This window comes from Pelecanus crispus, chromosome 2, assembly GCF_030463565.1.
Source record: "Pelecanus crispus isolate bPelCri1 chromosome 2, bPelCri1.pri, whole genome shotgun sequence".
In the NCBI taxonomy this organism is placed as follows: domain Eukaryota; kingdom Metazoa; phylum Chordata; class Aves; order Pelecaniformes; family Pelecanidae; genus Pelecanus; species Pelecanus crispus.
The window spans coordinates 150,930,325-150,957,997 of record NC_134644.1 but is presented as its reverse complement, the minus strand read 5'-3'; the positions used below and the strand labels follow the sequence as shown (position 1 = coordinate 150,957,997).

The 27,673-nt window shown below is 36.5% G+C and overlaps 1 protein-coding gene across 5 annotated transcripts in view; it reads right to left on the bottom strand.

Moving 5' to 3' along the window:
* VPS13B (vacuolar protein sorting 13 homolog B) overlaps positions 1-27,673 on the bottom strand; it is a 482,687-nt gene that overhangs the window by 297,934 nt on the left and 157,080 nt on the right. The gene's annotated exons all lie outside the window — the stretch shown is intronic.

The window sequence follows — 27,673 nt, the reverse complement described above, 5'->3', positions numbered from 1 at the left end:
TTGGCAAAGCAGGACAAACTTCTCACTCTATCCCGAGAAAACCAAACTCGCTCTCATGCTGCTAAATTTCAAGTGCTGCCCTAACCCTGCTACTGCTATCACTGCAGCTACTGGTTACGCTCACCACAGCAGCAGAAAGTCTATTACTTTCTCCTTAGCAGACCTCACAGAAGAGGAAACAAATAAATAAGCAGCAGAGAAAGAAATAAGATAAGAAAGGTGTTAACAAAGGACATTGCTGTCAAAGAGCTGTGCCACAGACAAATCTATAAATTAGCTGCACAATCCAATGAGACTATAGTGACAGCTCTAAAGCCCTAATGCCTGTTCTTTATCAGGAGAAGACAGATCTAGGTCTTTGACATTTTAATGAAGTAGAATTATTACTGATTTGGGTTATCGAACTAAGAAGCCAGAAAGAGTGGACTAACCAGCAGCTAGCTGATCTTTTCAGCATCAGCCACTTGCTATTAAGAGAGATAAAGGCTTCACAGAATCCAACTATTTCTACTTACTTAATAGTTGAATTACGGGATTGTGGTAGTAAAGTACTCTCTATCTTAAGAAACATTTAGGCTCTTCCCAATAAATACAAGAAAAAAAGAACATACAAATTGGTACATTAGGTCTAAGCTTTAACTTGAATTCCCTGTCAAACATGAAGTATAAGAGAACTGTCCCTGGATTCTGACAATCTAAAATTAAGAATTGTTATAGTTCAGTTTCCTACATCTTTTTCTTTTGCAATGTATTGGGTGGGGCGGGGGGGGGGGGGGGGGGGGGGAGCAAAGGAAACATACAAAATAAATTTTATGGTATCTCTGCTTCACTACAAGGATAAAGAAAAGCAGCTGAGCAATTTTTTTAATCCACATTTTAAGATTAAATATTTATGGTAGAATGATAATTTTGCTCCTATGATACCACAGTCATAGTTCATGTGATCATAGTTCATGTGATTAAGCATCAAATCCCTTCCAGAAATTCCACAGTCTCTTAAACAAAACATTGGAGCAGATCTGTGTAAATAACCTAAATATATTAAACACTTTTTAAATGTCAGTCACAACATATTTGTCACAACTTTATTCTAACTCCCCAAGCCTGAGGATTCAGATGATTAATTTTAAATGTTTGCTTCCTACATTTGAGAAGCAATATAACTCCACAGTTTCTCCAAGTTTCTTACTAGCCCCGAATTCTCTTTTTAAGACCGTCTAATGTGCTTATTTTCTTTTAAAAAGGTGTATGTGATACTTATGAGGTCGGAATACGGCAATCACTGGGCTTAAAGGAGCAGAAGGGGACAGCACAGTAGAAAGGAGTAAAGGAAAAATACTGGGAACATTCCTTTTATGAGGTTCCTTGCATTACATGCAGACTAATCTAGCTTTTGTTGGGCTAGCTGTCCAATCCCTACTATCATTAAGAGACTTCTTATGTTCTCTCCTGGCCCCAAATCTTACTAGGTTCATGACCTTTTCAGCAAACAAATACAAGTTTTTCTAGCATTGGCATAAAACAACCCTGCTGAAAAGTTAAAAAGGGTTAAAGACAGGTTCTTGCTATGAACAGCTGAAGAACTATCCTTAGTTTCTCAGGAAAACTCATTCCTGAGCCTTGGGAGTGCATACGTAGGGACCCTCTGGGTCTTCCCCAAGTGCTAGTACTCAGGAGAGCATGTGAGCTCTAAGACTTCTAAAAGCTCCCTATGACTGCTGAGGGCCAAACACATACACTGATGCCAATGGGGATTGTGAACTCAAGAACCCTAAACTCGATGGCTGGAGTAGAAGTATTGTAACACTGCTTAAGAATCAAATTGTGTGTACAATTTTTTTTTTTTTCCCTTTTTTTCCCCCCCAAATGGACTAAATCTATACAATGCTTTTTCACAAATGATGCAACACTATTCAAATAACCTATTAAATACCATGTGATGGAAACCTTTACCTCAAATCACTGAAAATTTGCCAACAAGGTGGGTTTATTAGTAAATACAACACTTTCAAGTGAATTAAACGTGGCTAGAGATTGGGCATTAATCCACTTTTGGCTGACTTCTGTTCTCAGGCTTCTACTCTCACAACAAGCTCTATCATCCAGTTTTAAACCAGACTACACAACTGTCAATCCTGGACAGACATTAGAAAGTCATATTAGCTGAAGGTTTCTATGTTTTACCAGTCAAAACCAATGCTGCTTCTTTCATTCTAGCAAAGCAGAAGTAAATACGTAAGTATTGTCAGTTTGTGTCTTATTCATGAGGCATCTTACATTCTAACTAAAATTCTGTTTTGAAATAACAACCGTTTATAAACTGAAGTATCACTGATCCTTTGGTAAAGGATTTAAGGTATGCAATTTATATTGTTCTTATATTTTGTCATCATCAGAGCAATAAATATACATTTTAAAAGAAATGTGAAGCACAACCTCTAAAATTTTCATCTGTAATCATCATTGCTTTTCCTGAAGCAGCCTATAGAGTAATTCCTCAAAAAGAGATGACAAAATACATTATCAAAACCTTCTTACTCCACTCTTAAGTGTCATTTAAGAGTAACTAGCTAATTTTTACTTTAAGAACTACATTGAAAGCAAATTATACAGGTAAATTGTCCTTAGTAATAAGAAGATTCTAATTAAGCAGCAGATCTTGCAAATTAAGAGCCTCAACAGAAACTTGAGCCACCATTACACTGGAAGTTAAAAAAAAAGTTCAGTGCCCCACATTTTATAACAGTGAAATAAAAGTGAACACTTGATTAAAGACCCATTCCCACGTTTCAATGATTGAGAATTTGTTTATATTTAAGACAGACTTAAATACATGAGTATAAAATAAAAAGGGAAATAAATTAAGAGATCTGAAAAACCAAAAGAACACTCTATCTAATCTTTATCTTAAGATTCCAAGACGTGATTGTACAATACTTGGAGTTGCTATTGCACACTCTTCAGTTTCTGAGATTATAATGCTCTGTTACATCGCTGACAGTGAAAGTTGCCCCATTAAGCCCACTTAACTTTTTTTGGTGGAGGAAAAAACCAAAAACTAACCCAGTCTGGCTTAATGAGCACCTAGTCAATACACTTTTTGTGCTCCAAGCACTAATGGTGTCTTGCTTTCGGCTGGGATAGAGTTAATTTTCTTCCTAGTAGCAGGCATAGTGCTGTGGTTTGGATTTAGTAGGAGAAGAATGCTGATAACACACTGATGTTTTAGTTGTTGCTAAGTACTGCTTATGCTAGTCAAGGACTTTTCAGCTTCCCATGCTCTGCCAGGTGCACAAGAAACTGGGAGGGGGCACAGCCAGAACAGTTGATCCAAACTGCCCAAAGGGCTATTCCATACCATATGACATCATGCTCAGTATAGAAACTGGGGGGGGTTGGCTGGGGAGCAGCGATCGCTGCTCAGGAACTGGCTGGGTATCGGTCGGCAGGTGGTGAGCAATTGCATTGTGCATCACTTGCTTTGTATATTATTATTACTATTATTATTATATTGTTATTATTTCTACTACTATTTTACTTTAGTTCAATTATTAAACTGTTCTTCTCTCAACCCAGGAGTGTTTCTCACTCTTACTCCTCTGATTCTCTCCCTCATCCCATTGGGGTAGAGGGAGTGAGCTAGCGGCTGCATGGTGCTTAGTTGCTGGCTGGGGCTAAGCCACGACAAATGGTTACATTCCTTCAAAGAATAACATGACCTTCGAGGGTTCCTCCAGCTGCTTCTCTCAAACCACTGCCATCACCTCATCTTATCTGGCTTTCAGCCAGCTTGCTCTCATCCAAATCTTGTATCTTCATTAGGCACTGACAAAGGCACTACCCAAAGAGGACACATGCAGCTGGGTGCCATCAGTGCAATGCAATCACTGTTCCATGGAACAGTATACAATATACTCAACAGGTTGATAATATTGAAATATTTCAAGTCTGCATTTTGAATCAAACTTCTAACTTCTGCTATCAAATAGGAGAAAAAAACCCCAAAACCCCAAACTTTTGAAGTAATGTGAATGACCAGAAACAAGCATGAATGAACTGAGACACTCAGTTGCATCTTACTGAGAGCACACCTGAATGCCTACAAGAATGGGACCATCTGCAATCTTAGTCTTCACTACTTAACTTCTTTGTTTTTAGTATGTCAAACATAATGTTCAATACAATTATTGGCATTAAGTTGGCTATGACTCTTTTAAAGTTTTTTCTTCATATATTTTTGATTTCTAAAATTCAAGAGGAAGAACAAGTACTGCAGAATTCTACAGCTTAAGAATTTAGGAAAAGCTCTGCAGAAGACTAGTAATGGCTCTATATTTGCTAACTTACCAGATAGGATTTCTATAGTAATGAAAGACTATCAGTACCATGTACTAAGTGAGAAACAGCAGTAAGTCCAGCACAAGAAGGACATGGACCTGATGGAGCGGGTCCAGAAGAGGGCCACCAAAATGATCTGAGGGCTGGAGCACCTCTCCTATGAGGCCAGGCTGAGAGAGTTGGGGTTGTTCAGCCTGGAGAAGAGAAGGCTGTGAGGAGACCTTATTGCGGCCTTCCAGTACTTAAAGGGGGCCTACAGGAAGGATGGGGAGAATCTTTTTAATAAGGCCTGTTGTGACAGGACAAGGAATAACGGATTTAAACTAAAGAACAATAGATTTAGACTAGACATTAGAAAGAAGTTTTTTTACAATGAGGGCGGTGAAGCACTGGAACAGGTTGCCCAGAGAGGTGGTAGAGGCCCCATCCCTGGCAACATTCAAGGTCAGGTTGGACGGGGCTCTGAGCACCCTGATCTGGTTAAAGCTGTCCCTGCTCACTGCAGGGGGGTTGGGCTAGATGACCTCTAAAGGGCCCTTCCAACCCAAAGCATTCTATGATTCTATGAAGTCAAGATCCATCCACCTAACGAATTAATTCTACTGAAAAGCAGGTGCAGAACTTCCCTGAATTAGCCTTCAAACATACAGCTGTATTTGAACATACCTTCTGAAAAAGCCCACACTTGGTTTTAATGTTTCTAGTAATAGAGAATACATTGATGACCCTTCATAAATTGTTCTAATCATTGCCTTCATTAAAATACACACCTCTCAGTTTAAATTTTTCTAGAATCACTGTTCAATCTTGTTAGATTCTGAAAAGCTTCAAAAATCTGTTTCCTTACCAATATTCACACTGCCTTTTCAATAAGAGTAAACTAAGACACTTCATTATTTAAAACAGGTAAATTACACAAGCCCACATATATTGCATCAACATTACAACGTGGTATTTATTGTGCTACTGTTCATTTTAACAACATTCGGCTAACAGAAGTAAGCATCTCACATTCCACTTCCCCTCATGACCATTTTTACTGGCATTAATTGTACTCTGTATGTATATGCAATTCCATACGTATATTCCATAATTTATCTAGAACTGGTATCAGCCAGTAATGCTGGTACTACAAAGGTTAACCTGTCTCTCTTTAAATGCCTCTTCTTCACCCCCTACACCCAAAAAACCCAACACCTGTATTCTTCCAGTGCTACAAACCTGTTTTCTCAAAACTTAGTGAAAATTGGAAGTAGTGATCTAGACTGATGCTCACCCCATTCTTTCATTTATCTTAGATACAATTATGTCGATAAACACAAATGCCAGTAAATAGGCAAATTTGAATTTGTTCAGGTCTGTCCCCTGCCCCTGTCTAGTATCAGACAGCTAATACTATCTACTTCTAAATTACCTAGTAGGCAATTTTCCCAATGTTTAGTTTACCATACCCCCACTGTTCAGTGGTCATTTCTTTTTCCTTGAATCTGAATCAGTATTTATTTCCAAAAAAAGCTGCATCCTTTCTCTGTAGCATCAGTACTTGTCATTCCATATCATGAAACCTTATTCTACTGCAACTGCCTGTTTGTACTTCAGCAAAAAATACAAAAATCTTGTGTCTTGTGGAAAAAAAAGACACCCCCCCCCACTCCAAAACAAGAATTATCTGTTTCAAATCAGAATTATCCATCCCTTCTCGCTATCATGTATCTAATAATGTTACAGAGAGAACTTAAAGACCTTCAGGTTAGCCCATGCCGATGGAGCAGCACTTGAACACCGAGTAGTGAGAGAATGAAGTGACCAAATCATTAAGGAGGGGGAATCGGATCAAAACCTCAGATTGACAGTTACAGGTAGGCTTTACTGTAACACAAATAAATACACCTGCTTCGCTAGACCTGATTCAGGCCCTCAACTAACAAACATCACTCTTACACAGAACAAGAAACAGCTCATCCATAGATGTTTTCATTCCCTTTACACCAAATTCAGTATCAGGTCATGCCTGAACAATGTAATTAATTAGCATTGGACTTGTATAAAAATTTCACCCTTTGGTTCCTTGAGAACTATGAAGGAAAGCATTGAATATATTTTCCCCAGAAAAGCAATTACAAATTCCAGGAATTTAAATCAGTTTAGTCAAATGTTTCCCAAAGTACTACTTTGGAAAACAAAGTAAAGGTATGGCATAAGCAACCTTCCTCTTAAAGAAAATCTCATTATAGTATATTACTGCACAACTAAAGGGAACATAATTTATTAGAATGTTTTGAAATAGGAACTGTTTTTAAAAGTGTGTTAAAACCATGGGGATGACCCTCAACTTTGCTCCTTTCACCAAGGCCAAATTAAAAGAAATGTATGTAGCTTAATTTTTAATTACTTTCTTACATTCATACCATCACTAAACTTCAAAGCCCGCTTTCCAGCAAAGAGATCCAACCGTTAGCTTAAAAAAAAACTTCCCAATGCTTTTATCTCTTAGCTACTGTCTGCAAGGATCTCCTCCAAAACCCCCAAGTAAGGACTTTATGCATGCTCGAATCTTACATCCCATCCTGCATTCATTACTTCACCCCATTAACATTCCACGCAGAGCGCCCTTTGCTAGTTTTATGAGGCGAAACCACAGAATGTCAGGTTAACAAAGCCCTGCCGAGAACATTCCCCTCAGTAAAACTGTTCATCGGGAGTCTGTTTACATAGATTTGCAATGAATTATTAGCATTATCGAACTGGAGGAAAATTAGAAAGGTTGATAATAAAAATATACAACTTATCTCTATTACCTACAAACAATGCTGACCGCTTTTGTCATCACTGATATTATTTCATTGTATCATAATTTATTAAAAGAAATTAAAAACATAATTAGTATACCCTCTACTACTATATCTCAGGAATTTTTTTTCGTTTTCTTTTTTACTCTGTTATAGGGTGGTAAAACAGAAAGGCTTTATGGCTTGTAGGACATGTGGACTGGATGTTTTGTGAACTGTTCTGACTTAAAATTATTACTACATTGGTACCTGCAGTTCATTTGACGATGTGGATCACCCAAGTCTATATACTTATACTCCACATACATAAAATAATAATTAAGAAAAACAGGCTGGGTCTGTTATTCTGGGCTCTGCCTCACCAGCATTTAACATAACTAAATGAAGAAGCTAGTAGTTGTGGAACTTATGTATGAATAATATTAATTTGATAATTAAACTATTATTAATGCACTGATCAAAATTAGTGTATACACCTATACATATATTCACAATAGTACACAGGCACAACATTCAGGCATACACTGTATCCCATCGGTACTCCCTCCACACCATCCACATCATCTGACCTGCCATGCCTGTATCTTGCTGCTCTAGAAGCACCTCAGGTGCTTACAGGGCTTTAATTGAAGTCCACTTGATTCAAAAGTTTATTCCTATTTTGCAAAAAAATAGGAATTCTTTATATATTTCAACAGGGCCATAACAATGCTTGTATTCATTTTAGATCAAACAAAACACTACGAGAGTATACAGATTTGTATCTATAAAATAAATTTCACTCCTCTAGTAGGAGTGAAATTAATTAGTTAACCAGTGCTTTACACAGCTTGCAAAAGGGGAGAAGTTAGATGCTATCTTTATTTTAGTTTTAAAAAAGGATGAAAAGAAAAAAACATCAGAAAATTAGATGTTAGTAAAACCTATAATGAAAAACAATGCTAAAGAAATAAAGCAATATGCTTTAGAGAAATTTTGCATAACATGCCACTGTCTGCTTTTAAGTATTTTCTCTAGCTACTGAGATAAGAAGGTTATAAAAATATAAGATTTCACTGAGACATGATGGAGGGATTCTGAACCCAAATCACAGCTAATGTAATAGAAGGTATAATGTCTCAGCAAACCTTCTTTATATCTTTATCATCATTACAATAACACTACTGCTACAAAAGCATGTACATAAAAATGTTAGTTTGTGTTGGTTATGTTATATGACTTACACTTTATCTAGCAAACTTAAAAAAGAACAGAATGGGAAACCGTCTTGAAATGATGATTGCCACAGGAAGCACTTTAATTCAAGGGAATTTGCCAGCACTGCCTATTTTTAATCATGGAAAATATTTACACAATTCATATACATCACTTTACTGTGGTTTTAAGGACAAAAACTGCTACTTCCAATCATTTCCAAAGAAGAGATTTTCTACATTTTCCAAAGGCCATTTAAGCTTGGGAACAGAACAATTCTAATGTTGAATTAGCTGGTTTCATATCGTACCATTTCTCACAAACAAAAGTACAGTTAAGGCAGTTCAAGTAAGAATTATTTGCATGAGTGCTTCTGATTTGATTCTCATTGCAAATCCTAAAAGTGGCATAGATCATATATCCCCCATTCAAAAATCTCATTTGTATGTGACACTGCACAAACTCTGTAACAACTTGAAATCTCTAAAATTAATATTTTAGCAATGTGTTGCTACTGAGTACTTTTGCCCTTAAAAGAGAAAAAATTGTAAGGTTAAGGTCATAAGTAAATAAGGAGGGCCATTTTCACAGGGACACTGCTTATACAATGGGAACTTAGAATAAGGACCACCTCCAGTAGGCAGCCAACTGCATGAAGACATCACTATCAAGTATTTCCAAGATCTGCAATACAACTTGTTCGACCTCTAGTAAAAGGCCATCTCTTTCAGGCAACTGACTGTTGTTGGTCCCTTGGGTGGTCCAAGACCTGGGTGGTCTAGTGATTTTAGTTTGGACAGCTTATTTCAGTTTTTACTGTATTTAGCTGTCTCACATCACATTTTATTCTTCTGGAGAAAGAACTCAAACTCAACTAAAATAAGAAACAGTCTCTTACTTAAATTTTGCTTCCCGAACATTAACACAAGTCTTATGAGAAAACTGTATCACTAAGCAAACAAACAAAAAGCTTTTACACTACAGAATTCCAAAATGAGATGAAGGAGCCTGAGGACCCAAAACAATCCTGAACACATAATACATCCGCACAGTGGTCTGAAATCTGTAGTGTTGAGGCTACTATTAATGTCCTCATACCACATTTCCTAGCAGATCCACCTGACAGAACTGTTGAGAGTATCATTTTTTTCTGATTAGTGTGGGATGTAAGAAGGAAGAGAATGACTCAGTTCCGGTGAGGTTTCTACTTCCACAGCTGGCTACATTGCTTCTTGGCACCTGGCTAATCTCCAGTTTCCACTGCACTTTACAGGCAACCTGTTGTGGTGTGAAATTGTTTGAACAACAATGGCATGATGAAGCATTTCTTTTAAAGCTGATTCTTAAGACATGTTACTATCCAGAAAAACAACAGCAACAACAGAAGTGCACTAATTATTGAACCCTAGCATTTAACCAAGTAATGGAGAATGCATCTGGATGCAGTTCACCACACTAGTTTTTCAGTACTTCTTGAGAAGTATTGTCCAATAGCTTTTGCTGGGCCCCACTGCAAGTTCAGGTTTATCCTTTATTTTTCCCCATCATACTGGTGTTACATTTTTTTCCCCTCTCCGTATTCTTATTCATTACCTATATCGGACATGAAAAATTAAAGATAATTAAATTGTCTTAGTTATCAAAATGCATAAAACTTTGCAGTAGACAGCTCAGCTGTTCCACACAGAGATATAAACATTCATTAAAAAGTCTAGGCAGATTAAAATTCAAGGAATATTCCAGTAAGATTAATTTTCCAGACTTAAGACAGACACTGAAAAACACTAGATGGTACCAGTAAGTGGAAATAAAGAACAGTAAGTGACCAAAACAAAAAACCTCACAAAAGACAGATGTTCATCAAACAAAAAGAAAAAAAAAAAAAAACCACAAAGAATTTTGACCAAATCAGAAAATCCAATTTGAATGTGTGTGTGAGGGAGGGGAGCAGCATTTTTACATTTTTCTACAAACAAAAATGTGTTCTGATTTTTCAAATGTGCTCCCCCCTTCTTTTTTTTTCTAAAAAGAGATTATTATATCCAAAAGGTTCTTCTCACAATGCAGAAAATTTACTATTAACTAAGGTCAAAGAAGTTCTGAAAGATTCAGCAAACACACTGGTGAATGTATGAACTACTATTCTTATCTCCCAAGCTGCCTTCAGGAGGATTTAGTAATAATGTTGCTAAACACGTTTGATGTTTTTCTTCAGTTTCAAATTAACAGTGACTTAAACAACACATTATAAAAATCTACTTCATGATTTTTGTCTGTTCTTAGCTTATTATTAACGCATTTGATGTTACACCTTGCCTCAAATGTACACTGTCATCACATCCTCTAGGAAAAGTACCTATTATTGGTAAATAGATGTTTCTTAAGGGCAATATTGGATTGGGGGGGTTAAAAATAACCACTATCCAATCTCCCAGTGAACACAGTCCTTCTACTTTTGGAGGAAAAAAGCCTAAGTGAATATATATGAAATTTTTTACAGCATACTTGCTTCATCAGAACTGTTTAATATTTAGAATACTATGTTAATATATTAAAACAATATTTTAGATTAATAAATATACCTATTTAATAAACTAATTCCTCCCTATCAGTATCTTTAAATATACCTATGTCTTAAGCAATCTGCTATGTTATTGATTTTCATACGGAGAATGTATGAGCAGCATATGTAAAACTGCTCAAATCATTTTGCTGTTAAACAAACAAGCACATGCCTAGAGGGGACAGAATAAAGTAACTGATCTCCTTATGATGAATAGCATTAGCTTGCTCTGGCTTGCCAAGTCAGTAAGCAGTGTGAATTTAATGGCAATTAGCTGAGATCAAAGTTGAAGTACCATGAACAAAGTAGGTAAAACTGACAATATCAAAGAAGGGAAATATATCATGGGTGACTGAAAAAAAATTACTTAGATTTATTTAGAATGTTTGGAGCTGTTAATAGAAAAGGACAGATCCTTACACAATGTTTATTTTCAAAACAGTATTACTGATTAAGCAGATTTCTAAGAGACTGCTTTCATGGGTAAATTGGCCAGAAAACCTGATAGTGAAGTAAACTATTCTGTAATAGCTCCCATTGTGGACACACTGCTCAGAATTGTATTTTCTCAAGAAATTAAACTCTGAGTCAAAGTCAAGCATTCTCCCTCCTACCTGGCAAACAATGTATCAGCCATTCAAAACAACAGAAAAAGTTCACAGGCATCAGAAAAAGGCAGAAGGGGAGAGAGTTCATGTGTTTTTCTTGCAGGAGGCTTTAAGGACTGTTAGTAATATATTCCTCTCATTAAATCTACATGTCTTAATCAAGACTGACATTAAAAAACCTATAAATTTAAATTATACATGATTAATCTGGGAAAAACAGCTTTGGGGTTTGGTTTTTTTTTTAGTGCTTAAGGAGACCTCCAATTCCACATAATATTAGCAGGAATTAAATTCCTGTCTCAAACATTAGACACTTAAAAAACCTACAGCATGCTCACTAATACTTAATATATAACTACTATCACTATAAAATTCCAGGCTTCATGTAATACCTTCCAAGCAAGAATCTGAAAATATTCTTATGGTAATTCCCACAGCATTTTGCATGGATGGTAACATATATTTTTACAGATGAGCTGATATGTAGAGAAGTTGAATAATTGGCCAGGACCAGTAAGTTAATAGAATAAAAAGGAATTAACACAAGATAGCTTCTTTCTACTGTAATCACTAGGCTTTTTTTTTAACATAGGAAAAATAACGAACAACAAAAGCAAGTTGCAATGCTGTTTGAACACGTTAAACCTAGGCACAAAGAAATGGTCCAGTATAATAAACAGCAATATATTTTTGACCTTAACCTGAAGGATAAAGACCCAGCAGTTCTTCAGCAATTAGTCAGCAAGGTCTGTGAGAGATTCGCTTGAGCAAGGACTAAATTTCTCAGAAGATCAAAGATAACTGGTGTTACACTCTGCCCTAACCAGACCCAGATTCACACTTTCCATTACTTATTTACATTGATCTTATGACTATTTTTACAGATCCCTCAGAATAAGTGTGCTTCTACTCTTTTACTGATATTTGTTTAATTAAGTTAATTAATTACAGCTTAACTGAAGTATCATACAAAAGACCTCACGCAGCTTTCAAAGCATAGGCTGAATCCTAATCCTTTTTTTTTTTTCTTTTAACCAGCAATAAGGATGAAGTCAATAAATTGTCAATTAATAACATACTTGCTTTGATAGCTCTTCAGTAATTTACTTTCATACCACTTCATAAATTTCTTAGGAAAACTTCTGGGATCACTGATACAGTACCTCTGCCATGGGAAAATTTGGTTTAAATCTGCTCTGCTGCCAATAAACCAATAAGACTAACTGGCTGATAATCCTCCCACACTACACTGTTTAGGTATATGCACTCAACCAGCAAAAGTTTAATTTGTTCCGCTAATGGCACAGAAAACTACTCAAACTTATTCACCATATAAATTTGAACTTCAGTCTGCTACTTTTTGTTATTCCTTAGGCAGAAAATTCAAGCTATTGAATGCTTTGTAATTCAGACTATTTTATCTTTTCCTTGATCCAAAGCATAACAATAATAATGGACACTATCAGTAACTAAATATTAAACTGGACTTCACAGAAGAAACACATTAAGAAGCCTTAGAAAAGTCTGAATATTATTTGCATTGGCACAGTGACATGCAAGGCACATTTACCATTCTAAGTAAGTGTGACATTATTCTTAAACTACTGCACTAAAACCAGTCATGCTAGCCATCTTTTATGTATTTCAAGCTGCCATACTTAATAGCTTTTGTCTAGGATTTCTAGTGGGATGACACGTATCTTTATTAGGTACAACCTATTTGTTTGGAAAATAATTTAATGAAAACACCAAAAAATTTAGTGAAGAAGCCATACAAATCACAAAATACTGATTTTCTCTAAAGTCATGTTGATAGCATTGATAGAGGTTTATATAAACCAAAACATCTATTATGTATAAGATAATGCGGCATGCAAGCTTCATTTAAAAGTGTTGCAGGTGTCATATTATACATATTATATATTATTACATGTCATATACAGACCAAGGCCAGGTGGAGTCACGTAAAAATTCCTAAAATAACTATGAAGAAACTATTATGTCATAAGATATTTTATTATTACCCTATCTTATGAAGGAAAAACTACTGGAGTATATTAGACAAACTCAGTCAACTACTATTTTATTTTCTATCCCACCATATATAAGGAGAGTTTGTCTGCATCTCCCTAAAAGATGTCAACTGTACTACACTGGCACTGACAGACACTGGGTAGGATTTGTCAAAAAGCACCAACTGTTCAGCTGGCATTCCTCCTGGGGTATGAAGAACCAACTGGAGATTTTTCTGGAGGGACTGAGTTATGGATAAAGGAATTAAAGAAACTCCTCCCGTTCCACTTGTAATCCTCTGGGAAATAAGAGCATCTAGAGCTAAAAAGATATATATTTTTCTCTTCAGTTATAGCTCTCTGATATATTTATAGGGCTAGGTCAAACAATGTACTATGGATTACAAGATCATTTTCTAAGATTTCCTCCCAAATCTCATCGATACTCAGAACAGCCTATTCACAGATATAATGAGAAGAGATATCTTGTTCTCTCCTTACACTTACACATATGCATGTATATATACAGGTACTGCTAAACATGAAAATATTTAGGAAAATTATGACAGCTGTCTGGTAAGAAGTAGTTAAGTATTCCCACTTTTTTCAACTGTAATTAAGAAATCAAATCTGTGCATTCCAAATTCTTATTTTGGCATTCCAGTTTAAGAAATGAACGGTAGGAAGAGTGCTTTATCTCTCTTTTAAGAAAATAAATTTCTGTGGAAAAAGAAAAGGAGTAGGACTGCAAGCTGGGCTACCTTCACATTTTTACTAGATCAAGAATTGTTTGTATTTCTCACGCTGGTTCTACTTCTCTGAAGCAGCAGTAGGAAGGCTTCTATGTTCCAATGCTGTTGGGACTCATGGCTCTGTGAGGTGTGAACCCCAAATCAACTATCCACAAAGGCTACATCAAAGGCTCAGGAGCACACAAGCAGCAGTCCTACATGCTGGCTGCTATGCTATGAGCCAATAACCTCCACAAGAATGAGCATTAAGAAAAAGTAACAGAGAGAGGTATCTGTATTAGAAGTGGCAGAACTTTGCTTGCCCCATGTCGGAAAGCGTGGCAGGAACTCAAACGTTGCTTTATTTTCAAAGACAGGACCAAAAGGCTGCTGTAACGATCCTGAGCTATAGCTGCTCCCATTACGCAACAGCATTCACTTGGAAGTAGTTCACTATGGCACCTCACAGAGAATGAATGAAAAACACCTTGTTCCCTTAGCATTACCTCATGCTACTTTTGTACAAGTATGTTTCTTAATTACTAATTTCTATGCTCTTAAAAAAAATGTTGAGTCGCTTGCTTGAGTGTATTCACACCTCAATATACAGAAACCATTTAATGGAGCTAGCTGAGCTGCTGTCATTTGAGAAGAGGTGACAAACTGTGGCAGCTAAAGCCAAACAGTCAAGGCTGCAAGGGTTAGTGCATCCTTCCTGCAAATACCCCTCCATCATCCTCTTGGAGCAGCCCATTAGAGTACCTCAGTGGAGAAAAGCAATGCAAACCATTCCAAAATGTTCCACTTTGCACAAGAGTGTAAGATAAATACTGTCCTCCCTGACTATATCTCCAATACCTCTAGTAGCGCTGCCTTGGACAAATATTAGCGAAGATTCTAACTATCATACTTGTACCTTGAAGGTGCATTATTCTTGCCTCTCAGTTTTCCCGTTTAACAGGAAGGCAGGCACGATCTCCGAGTTTGTGACTTAATTTGCTGCCATTGTGTAGAAAATACCTGCTCCTTCCATCACGATTTTGAGATAGTGATTTTCCAGGGGGAAGAAAATGAGTTTTGTAGGTATGGTGCATGTTAGAAATGCCTTGTTCCAGGAAACAGACCAAGATGAAGTACAAGGAATCTTAATTCTACTTGTAACAGAAATAAGAAGGAAAAAACTACTTGACCAATTCCTGAATGGTCCTTAAGTAAGCACCCCTGCAGTCTCACCAACTGCTGTTAAGATGATTATGAGTATCCCTGGATAGATACAACATGGACATTGCTGTCTGCCTCCAAAGTGCAACACAAAGACAAAGTTCACACTGCCCTTACAGATATTCCAACAAGCACAAGTGGGTGTTCCCACTCTCACTCTCCTCATGTCACGCCAGCATGTACAATTCCTGTAGTAAAAGAAGAGTGGTTACTTCTGTACTGTTGACTTGGGCAGTGTGAGGATCCTTGAGACTCAACATCTGGCACTTCTTATCAAAAATCTCTGATTCAAGTGTAATGGGATGCACACTCTTTGGTATTGTGCAAGCATTTGAAGACAAATTAAAAGTTGAACAGTTAATTTCCTACATGTCTATCTTTTCAAAGGAAACAAGCTGTGAAGACAAGGAACCTGACAATGCGTCATCTGCAAAAGATTGTGCAAGCTGCAACAACCCAACAGTGCAAAGAGACAGGCATCCCTTTAATACATGGCTTTTGCCAGCTATTATACTCTTATGTCCTTATTGAGCACGCAGGTAATTGATACCCATACATGTGCTTTATTTTGATATTTTACAAATCTATAGGATTACTAGTCCCTCATTACAAGCACAATAAAAGTTAGACAAAAAAATCTATGTATTATAACAAAACAAATAAGGCCTTAAAGTTGGAATAATTTGTACATTAAAAGTGTGCAAAAAGCAGATAAATATTCTGATTCTTAGGTCCTAAATGTTCAAATGGCTCTTGAAAATAGAAAGTCTTGAACTGAGGATGCAATGATTAAAACAATACTAACCTTGGTTAGCAATTAAATGGTCACATCTCCCTTCAGACTGAAAATGCAGACAACAGCTAGTAGCTGACATCTCACTTCAACATTTTACAGCTGCTCTAAGGCAAAGACTTTAGATGTCTGAATGCATGCATGCATCTTATTTTCCCAGGATTTCAAAGTCCACATCCAGGCTGCTGCTCAGCCATTATAAATGAGTAATTCAAGTAGGGCATGACTGCTTCTTGTATTAACTTGATAAAGATGTTTCACTCGAAGTGCATCAACAGTTGTGTTAAGTCATCCCTTTCACAGGCTTATACTTTGTTATGTTACCAGGGAAGAAACGAAAGAGTATTAGTGGCTTCAAATTATTATAAAAGTCTTTATACTAAACAGAATTAGTATTCTGAAGATTATTATTATGTTTTTACTACACCTGTTTTCAAAACGCCTTAATTATTTCCTGTTTCTTAATTAAAAACAACTTTATCAAATGCCTGCAATCTGCACTAAAGTTTTATTTCATTGGTTTAGACATGTAACTGCTTAAAGGACTGATATGTGCGCTTTAAAATACACACGTCTGTTTTCAGAAAATTCCATTATGCTGAAGATTACTTTGTATCCATCAAGTTTTCCAAAAGTTGGTTTAAAAACATGGTTTTAATACAATAGATTAATTTTAAGCTTATCCTTTAATAATGAATCTATTATCAAACATGTACAAAACAGCTATTTTGCAACAATTTTAATGACTGAAATATATGAATCCAGGGCTTGGGCTAAAATAACTTTCAAATACAAAGACATACTGAACATCTTTCATTTTCTTGTATGAATTTCAGGTCACAACCGAGAGAGATTTGCTCAGTACTGAACTCCTCTTTCTTTTATCACAGCAGGGACATTATAACAGAGCTCAAAATTAGAGGGAGAAGAGAATGCATATTCTCCTTTCATGAATTTATTTCCATTGAATAGATAAACAAACATGAACATAGTTACACTAAATATAAAAAATATACTGTATATATAATTTATTCAAAGCCCAGTGAGGAAAAGATGTAATTATTCATCTTTTAAATAAACTGGACATCTGACTGATTACCCTCTATACCATGGGCAAATAGAGAACAGAAAAGAAGAATACTATCCAGAGGTGATGATCCATCAACATGTGCTCCATAAGTCGGCTCACTAATGTTGAGCCAAACACCGTATTTAATGCTTCATTAGATTCAATCATATCTTGTCTTTCCAATAAGAATTGTTTCTATTTACAAAATTTCCATTATTTTCTCCATTTCAGGGGGGAAAAATAATATCCCTATGATAACCAGTTCTAAATTATATTTTATACTGTATTTAAGCAATGTTTCTGTGTGGTTTAAGTAGTTTTATTCCAGAAATAAAACAAGCACAGGCACTTTTGAGGGCATGGGGAGATGGGAAGAGGCAGTCAGCCTCTGATTTATTCAGACTATTATTCTGATACGTAACATTAATTTCAGATTATACTTTATTTTCACTTATGCTTTGTATCAGATTATTAGAACACCGTCTTTTTTTCCTCCGACATGACAGTAAGTTATCAACACTGAAATTCAAAAAGCTGTGACTCGAACTCTGATTGGTCTGACTCCTTTCATGTCCACCTTCCCACAGGCAGTGGGCTATTTTTCCAGGATTTCTGGCCAGGAGACAGCATAGTCAAAGCTATTTCTCTGGCTTGGCACTGATCCCAGGCAAATGGCCCAAGAAGCTGTACAGTGACAGATGATGCACATGGGCTAAAAGTGGAAGAGTTGGCAGATGCAGGCAGACTTTTACTGTGCCAATTGTGAAGAGCTCACGTTTGTTCAGGACTCCCCATCCCTTCAGTTCTCATTGTCAGGGCACCCATTCCTTCATGCATAATCATGCAGAGTTCTCATTAAGTTCAGATAGTACAACCCCAAAATGATTTGCTATTCTGCTTACAGACATAAAGAATCAATTTTCTAAATCTCTGGGGGGGGGGGGGGGGGATCACTATTTTTTTTTTTCCCTGATCCATCTACTTGATCTTAAAAATACATCAGGAATTAGGAAAACATGTAGGAAAACCAGATTTAGCACTAATTTGCTGTGCTGTAAGTGGAGCTCAGTATCAACAATTAGCAGCAGAAGAATGTTTGAATAGGAACTCAGGACTCGGGTCAGCAAATTACATTGCTCCAGCAAACAGTTCTGTCTTAACTGAACCAGCTGCAACACTAGGGCAACACCTAGAATCTTCTCTTTCAGACACAGCTTCAGAACAACAAATTGTTTTTTCCTTTTCAAAATGCCTATTCCTCTACTGAAGTGTGTAAATCAGATTAAAATAAAGCATTAAAACTATTTAGCTATTTAATTAAACTATATATCCACTACAATCCTATCACTGTGTTTCTCAAATAGATTTAGTATTCCATGTGATACTGAGAATGTCAGGACACCTCAAATATACAGTATGTGTCTGAAGTTGCTGTACTTAGAAATCTGTTATATACAGATATTTACCATTAAATGCTCTCATATTAGTAGGCTAATTTTAGCTAATAAATAGAACTGAAAAGTTACATAGTGCACTGTTTCCCTCGTACCAGTTTTACATATTTCTGCCACCTTACACAACAAGTACATACATGAGTATCTTGCACATATTAGTTCTGTTTCAGTGCACAGGTAAAAGGAAAATGAAATCAGCTCATACAGCACTGAAGTGATTAAATGGTCTAAACGTTAAAAGTCACTAATGGTTCCTGTAGTACTAAGTTCTGTACGGTTTGCAGATTTTTGATAAAAATAGAGACTGATTTTCAGAAGTTTCACAGCACACAAAGAAAATTAAACTAATTTAAATGTTTCCAAAGTTGGACACCTTAAAGGCAATCTGTCCAAAATAATTTTCAGTTTGGTCAACTATAGGAATATGTCTTAGCTTGGGGCTCATCACTAAGGTTACCTAGTTGAATTTTAAAAAAAAAAAAAAAAAAACACACCCCAAAAAACCAAAAACCACACAAACCCCAATATACTGCTAAGATTCTAGCCTGCTTTATAGAATCACAGAATTGTTTAGGTTGGAAAAGATCTTTAAGATCATCCAGTCCAACCATTAACCTAACATTACCAAGTCCAACACTAAACCAGTTAAGGGTAGAGTAGCAATTTCATGTTTCCTGGCTTGGTGGATGGATTATTTTTTAATGAAAGTAAAAAAGAGGAAACATTAAGGTTGGAAAGGATCTCTAAGATCATCAGTCCAATCATCAACCCAACACCACCATGCCTACTAAACCATGTGCCAAAGTGCCATGTCTAGCCATTTTTTGAACGCTTCCAGGGATGGGGACTCCACCACCTCTCTGGGCAGCCTGTTCCAATGCTGGACTACCCTTTCCATGAAGAAATTTTTCCTAATATCCAATCTAAACCTCCCCTGGCGCAGCTTGAGCCCATTTCCTCTCGTCCTATCGCTAGCTACATGGGAGAAGAGACCAACACCCACCTCACTACAACCTCCTTTCAGGCAGTTGTAGAGAGCGATAAGGTCTCCCCTCAGCCTCCTCTTCTCCAGACTAAACAACCCCAGTTCCCTCAGCCGCTCCTCATAAGGCCTGTGCTCCAGACCCTTCACCAGCTTCATTGCCCTTCTCTGGACACGCTCCAGCACATCAATGTCCTTCTTGCACTGAGGGGCCCAAAACTGGACACAGTGTTCCAGATGCAGCCTCACCAGTGCCAAGTACTTTGAATTTGGTTGAATATTCACTCTGTGTGTTTAAGAATGCATCCTACACCATGTAAAAGAGTCTGTTAGTACATTTGTGTGTATTATAACCAGAACATTAAAATCTTGGGAGTCACCTGTAACTTCTTTTTAACTTACTATAGAGTTGAACCATGAAAATGACTGAGAAAAAAAAATTAGATTTAGAAACAAATATATATGTAGATCATAATTTCTGCATTAGAAATAATGGAGATACTTCATTTACTGCTGTTTTTCATCTTTTCAATAAGATGTTATTTAATCACTTGTTACTAAAATTTGAAAAACAAAAATTTACCTGGTCAAAATGCATTTATATTTTACCACCAAAAGTCTACTGATTTTCAGTGATATCTATTTAGCATTTTGTTACAAAAATTAGCCATGTTACATGAATCATTTACCAAAGCGGTAGTGAAAGCAATATAATTCAATTATAAAACCTGGAAACAGTTTAAACACCATTTGAAAGTAAACAGTTACAGTCCCTTATGCCCACGTCTGGGAAGCATCCAAATGAAAGTTAAAGATCCCATGGCATTTTTTCAAAGTGAGCAGGAGCTATCCCAGTATGTTGGCCAACATATATTTTCTCAATTAAAAACAGATTTCTATGTCCCAAGCTATGTGTCAGCAACTGCTGAGAGCCTATGCCTGTCAAGTTTCCAAAACTCTACTCCACCAGTATCTAGTCACCTTGCTGAATAATGCTTTTCCAGATGGCACAAGTAGAAAAGGTGAATGCATTTTCACAAATATATGAAGCACAGATACATTACCCTATACTGTTATGGAAATAGAAGTTACCATTTTGACCCACATTGAGACTTTCTTTTTTCCATACCAGAAGTGTTAAATATGACTTTGGTGGCCATATGAAACACTTCCATACCCCCAGATTGTAAAGTGAACAGAAATCCTATGGAACACACAAGCAAACACACAAAATAACAGTAGCAAAAATAATCTCTTATCTGCCATTCTCTGATTTTCACACATTTAATGAGTTAAAAGTTTTTTTAAAAAAAAAAAGAAGAGGCTTTCTTACCAACTCTTTTTTTAATTACTTTTACGGAATTTTCTAGGTTATGCAGTGGTTAAAGACAAGGTCAGGAGGTTTCCTTTATGCACTTTAAAGTCTGCATACCCCATATTACCCACCACTCAAGAGCTCAAATCTTCAGTTGCCAATACTGAAGCAGGAACTCCTATCCCAAGAACTACAAGATCAACTACATTATCTATAGGCAGAACACTGTTATCGTGAGTTATAAGAAAAGAGGAAGTCAGGCAATGAGTTTCTGCAGAAAAAGGTATAAACCCAGAGCAGAATCAGGCTTTCCAACTCCTTTACTCAACAGATTTCCTAGTGCAATGTCTCAGGCTCCTGCTATTTGGAGTTGAGTCCCTATCTTCACTGTCCCAGTTTTGTTCTTATTTTACCATATTACCAAACTCTTAAGAGATAATATTAAGAAAAGGGAATTGGAAAAAGGCAAAAGCACTTCTTTGGCTAAAGACATGACTCTGTTGACTTCCACAGTGCAGCTGAACAGTACATCTCCAAGTCAGTCAGGCTTGAAAGGAAAACAGAAAATTTTCAGGGAACTTGATTATACAGGCTGACTTCCTAACAACTGATAGGACAGAGTGTAGCTTTTTTTTTTTTTTCCCCTTTAATATCAATTTTTCAAGTACCATTTTATAAAACTCAGAATCCTATTTAGTCACAATTTCAGAATTCTAGGGTACATGTATTGCTGAAGGATTTATGGCATATTGAGAGAAACTGAATGCAACATAAGCAGAGAGATGAAAACACCTCTTCCCCCAAGAGGATTTGCAGAATTACTAGATGGAAAGTTGAACCAGCTGCCTTATTCCTGCATTGCGCAATTACCTTTCTATAACCAGAACTTACTGCCAGTTGCCAGAGTTATGCAACCCACTGGAAATAACGTTAATCTAGTTAGCGTAGCATAGTATGTCCCTCCCTGATGCTACTCCCATGGACATGAAATTCATAATTGGAGCCAGTAGAGTAACAGACTGTGCTTGAGGACAAGTTTACTTCCCCCTTAGAAAAAGTAGTAAGTGCTGGATCTTTGTAAGACAGTAGATACAGAGGTGATTCAGGTCTATGTATAACATTTGATACTTAACCTGGCTGTAGCGCACAACATATTGAGCTGTGAGAGTAACGGGGGAGGATGGAGCACACACAAGCTGACAAATGTACAAAATTAAATGTGTCTAAAAAGAGGCTTTTACTTTGTCAGATTGGTATTAACTAACTTGCATTTATCGCTGTTACCAACTTGCTCTTCCCCATGCCATCCTCCCATCCTGAACAGCTCAGTAGTACCACCATCTGCTGCCCGCACTTGAACTCCTGAGAAGTTAAAAGATGTCAGACATCTTGTTTACTATAATCAACTAATTTCAAAATCATGAGAGAGAGAGAAAGGGAGAGAGAAATTGCATTACCACAAAATACTTCTGCCCACAAGTTCTGTAACTTAGAAAACTTCGAAATTTAGCCTCACAGTTCAGGCAGTTGAACTGCTATTTTTCATCCCATTTTGAAAACTACAGGACATTACTAGAAAAATTCTTCTAAAAATATATACTTATCTGAATTTAAATTCACCCTACTCCAACATAAGACTACATGAATGTTGTGTTTTCAGTAACTTAGACTATTAGCATTCATGTTTTTCCAAGGCTAAATATAAGAATAAGCCAGATTTTAAAAGCAATTAAGAGGATATAAATGTTGTGCACTGCAAGAGCACAGTTCTCAAAAGACCAGAGTCCTGGCAACTATCATAATCCTTTTGAAATTGTTCATATTAAGATTAAAGATCACTTTGTTCCTCTATTCCCACAACTAGTTGGTATGGTAAAAAGATCAGTCCCCTAGTTTTATATGTAACATCTTTAACATTTGCTCTCCCTTCTGTGCATGTGATTAAATGTAACATTTTGAAATCCCAAAGTTCTGAGAAAAACATAAATCCTTGTCCACAGCTGCTGTTTGACTCTGGAAACACATGCATTTTCTTTTCAAGCATCTACCATCAAAAAGTCCCAAAGGACTTGAACTGGAGAACACCTGCATCTCTTCATTTAGTTCCAATAACAGAGTCTAAACTTCAAAATTACAAAAATAGATGCTATGTTCAGCTGCAGCTACATTCTGCCCCTAATTCCCGTGAACAAAAATGCTAAGAGCATGAAATCATTCAGGCAAGCTCTGTCATCGAGAGGATAAGATTTTTTGCACCAGAAGCCCAGTGGGAACTTGATAGAAAACTGGCAACAATTACAGATAAAGTACATAGTGAAATCCTCAGGGAGAGAAAAGGAAATGTAATAAGATAGATGGGTATAATTTTTACACATTTATGCCTGAACCACAAATGTGAATTGTCTTTAATTATTCCAATATATTAAGTGTTTTTACTCATTCAGTGTGTCAAATCTTTCCAAAATACTTCAGATCAGTTTATGAATTCCCTTTTAAAAGGTATTCTTTTTTATTTACTGGCATAAATTAGAACTGAGAACTTAAAAAATATCATTGTTCCAGACTTGAAATCCAGACTTTGCAGTATCCTCAGTCTAAGCAGTCAAAATTAAATAAAAAAATATGTCAATGACAGGCTTTTGTAACTGCAAGAAAGTGAGAGTTGGGGGCATATATAGGTGTGTATGCATAAAAACAAACATATGTAAAATCTCTCACCTCCTTTCAAATAAGTTCTAATGGATAAAAATCAGCTGGTTTATGATAGGAAAAAAATAATGTTCCTGCTGATACTACATTTATGGCATTTCTTTCATGTGCGAAGATACGTTTTCTTCAGTCTTAAAAACATTTTCACATCACAAATTAGTTTTTCCTTGGAGGGAGAGAGAATAGAGTGATCTTATCTACACTTACAAAATATTGACAGCAGAGAAAAAAATCCCCAAGTCTTTCAAAGTTTAACAAAAATACCAGTTATATGAGAAATACCAACTTCTACAAGGTTGGATATTCGCTCTTCAGCCTTCATGCAGCTTTCACAAACTAGAGAAGCCTTCTCGCTTACTTTGCTCCAGTGGGTGTATCAATTTACTACACATGAGCATGACATTAATATAGGTACTTTTGTTTACTCCCTTATTTCACTGCCGCATTACTGAATATTTAAGCTGATCTCAAAGAAAACCTTATTAATTGTATTTTTTATTTTAGTTCCTCTTAATTTATATGTAATAAAGCTCTCCATACGCTGGCTGTGCACGCACTCCCAATTATTCAATACGGCAAACCAAATAGAGCTTAATCAGCTCACCTCATCTATTCAACAGCTGCTCATAATTAAATACTAACACCAGCATTCATTTTGAAATCTTCCTATTTCTCTCAAAGGCCAGGTGAAACAAACAAGGTCTGCAGCTTGCTCCGAGGGTTAATAAAGCCAGGGTTATTCCAGAGAAGCAGTAAGAAGACCTTCCCAAGCCCTGGGGTAATGGAATAATCTCCTCTCTTGTATTTATTTTATATGCTGCAGTTTAGATATAGACTGGGGAGCATATCCACTGATTTTTTACCACTACGCACAGAGATACTGGGAACAGTTTTTCATACAACGAAAGTATCCGAAGTTAAAAGCACCAGCATGCAGACTTGTATTTAAGGACCAAACAAAATCATATTTATATTCTTTGTCCCTAAATACTTCCTCTGCCATAGGCAGATCAGTTTCCCACGATGCTAATGACACTTTGTAAACAGTAAAACACTCTTGCTAAGTAACCATCAGTATATGCACTTGTTATTCATAATACTTACTTTGCATGTATATGCTATACATCACACACTTTAATGCTGCCTTTTTTGCAATTACATTTTATAGAGTTTTTTCCTTTAATACTTATACTCAATACAGTATGGTACTACTAGAACCATACCTTTTTTCTCTTCCTCTTAGCAGTAACAAGTGAAATAGCAATAAATAAAATACTAGTGTAAAATGCTTTATCATTCAAATTGTAAATACACCCTCAATCTTCGCAGGGCCACCTACAGACAAGCAGTAAAAGGAAGCTGCACAACCGTCCCGGTCACCCTGGATCATACAGTTCTAGTGGTACAAGACAGTAGACCATTGCTGGCTCAACAGGGAGAGGAGGAGGAAAGGTCTCCTACCTGTCCTCCAGGTAAACACACTCTGATTTATTCAAGAACCTCATGCCATCTGCACAACCTCCTCCTTGGCATTTCTATCCAACCAACTGCTTTGATTTTAGACCAAGCTGTTTTCCATTCAACTTCACAGATGCATAACGAATTAGTCACTCCTCCTTCACTAATGTTTATACAGGCAAAAAAAAGTTTTCAAAGTCCCTTGCATAGGCATTGTATTGTACTCCAAGGTTCCTCCAGAGTACCCATAAATTCCCCTGCAATTGTTTCCTCTCAGTTTTACACACAAAAAGATACTACACCACTCTGTTCTTAATGGAGGTGGTTATCTGTAGCTCTTTAACTTTGTACAGCTCCAGTGCACCCCCTCTGCTCTGCTGCACGGTGTGACTGGCAGCTCCACTGACACTGAGTTTGCAAACTTTACTTCTCCCCATATACAAGGATTCAGAAAACTGAGTTTATCCAAGTGCTGGGTGACAACTTATCCAATCCCACCAAGTTGGAACTGCTGTCTTTAGCTCTTTTGAGAAGTCATGTGTGTATTTTAAGAGCATCAGCTATACAGCTATTTGTACATGTACTTCACAGAGTTAACAGACTTGGGCCAACCCTGGCCTTATCTCCAGCAATCTGATAACACTGAACAATTCTAGATGATTTTTATCATCTCGTCTGGATAGCTTTTTTCATTCTTTCTACAAGCAGGCTGCACTACTCTCTTCACTCTTTTCTGTAGTTCAAATTCCTATTCCAGAACATCATATCTAACATTATTAGGATAAATTGCTCAAATAGCACAACTTCAGTACTGCACAATCATCTCCAGTAGTACAGCTTTAAACAACCGTTTTATTCCCCTGAGGCATAAGTTGAATTCGCTGTCAAATTATCCAGTATAGCTTTCTAATTCCCAGAAGTGACTGCAACTGACAGCATTTTTATGCTCTCAAATCACCTCATGTTTTCTCTCCATGTAGTTTTCACTGTCGTAATGAAAAGGATAGCCATATCTCCTGTGTTAAGTTGCCTCAGTTCCTTCAGCAAGGATTTGAAAGCGAAGGCTTTACTTAATTCCCTCATCCTTTATATAGAACCTGAGATAATTTAAACATTAATGTTTCCTAGTTAAAAAAAAAAAAAAAAAAAAAAGAAAAAATCATTTGCAGTACACTATTCTTCATGTTTACTGGGACCAAAGCTTTAACACATCAGCCAGCTTTTCCCTCTCGTTCATCATCACAGGTGCCACCTTACAGATCTAGAGAAGCAGAGCTAGAGCCTGAGCATGCAGGTTAGCGACTACCGCTGAGTACACAGAATCAATACAACTTCCCTGAGGCGCTTGGGGTGGAGGCTGAAGTGTCCAGTGAACTTTCAATTCTAAAATCTTAGCATTTTAAATGTATCTCCTTTCATCTACAAAACCAGTACCACAGACACTTGTCTATTACAAGCCAATTTTCTGCCTCTCAAAGTCCCTGAATATGAATCTGGTCGGCACTTCATTTATCAGTGCCTTAATTCTCATAGGCATCTCTTGTCACAACCTATCAAGTGCTCTCTACTATCTATAATACTGATGAGCTACAATGTATGTGATCACTGTGACCTGTAACAAAAGCAGTAATTCTATCGTATAGGTAAGTATGCACAGCTCGTTTAAAATGTAATTAATATTCTAAGACAAAATCAGAAAAGTAAACTGAAAACATCCTCAAAAAAGGCAGAAAATGCATTAATAGTAATAAATATTATTATTATGAACATTTAAAAGCTACTTAAGTGAGACAACAGGTGCAACAGATTTTCACTTTTTTAAAAAAAAATCTGAGTAATTTGGAGACTGTTGAATCACTAATTGTTTTTCGGCAATGTTTTAGGGGCAGGAACTTATTATAATTGTTATAAAAATACTGCCGTAAACATTTCCAGCATGATGCTCTCCGAGAAACACAGAAGTACAGTTACTGAAAAAAAAATAACCTAACAACTGCTGGAGTGCACAGTGCTTACAAATATTTACTTTGCATAAGAATCAAATGTTGCTTACATATGCACATAAAAATTACAAAGATGGTAATAAATTCACTGTTACTTTTCAGATTAATGACATTCAACAACCATTACACATGAAAAAAATTAGAGAAGAAAAAGCATGCTCTTCAGTTTACTTTTGTGCTTCATAATACTAGGGTCAGCTAATTCTTTTGCTTTCCTTAAACTAGGTGCTTTTTGGGTTTGGTTTTTCCCCCGTATTTGATTACGCTCTTAGCATGGCAACAGGATATACTTTTAAAAACACAAAAGCATGATTTTTAAAATGCACCATACTGACAGCAAAACCTAGATCCACGTGTATTTCACAAACTATATTATAGTTATTTTAAACTAGATACATTTCAAAATTGTCAGTGTTGCTTAAAACAGACCAATG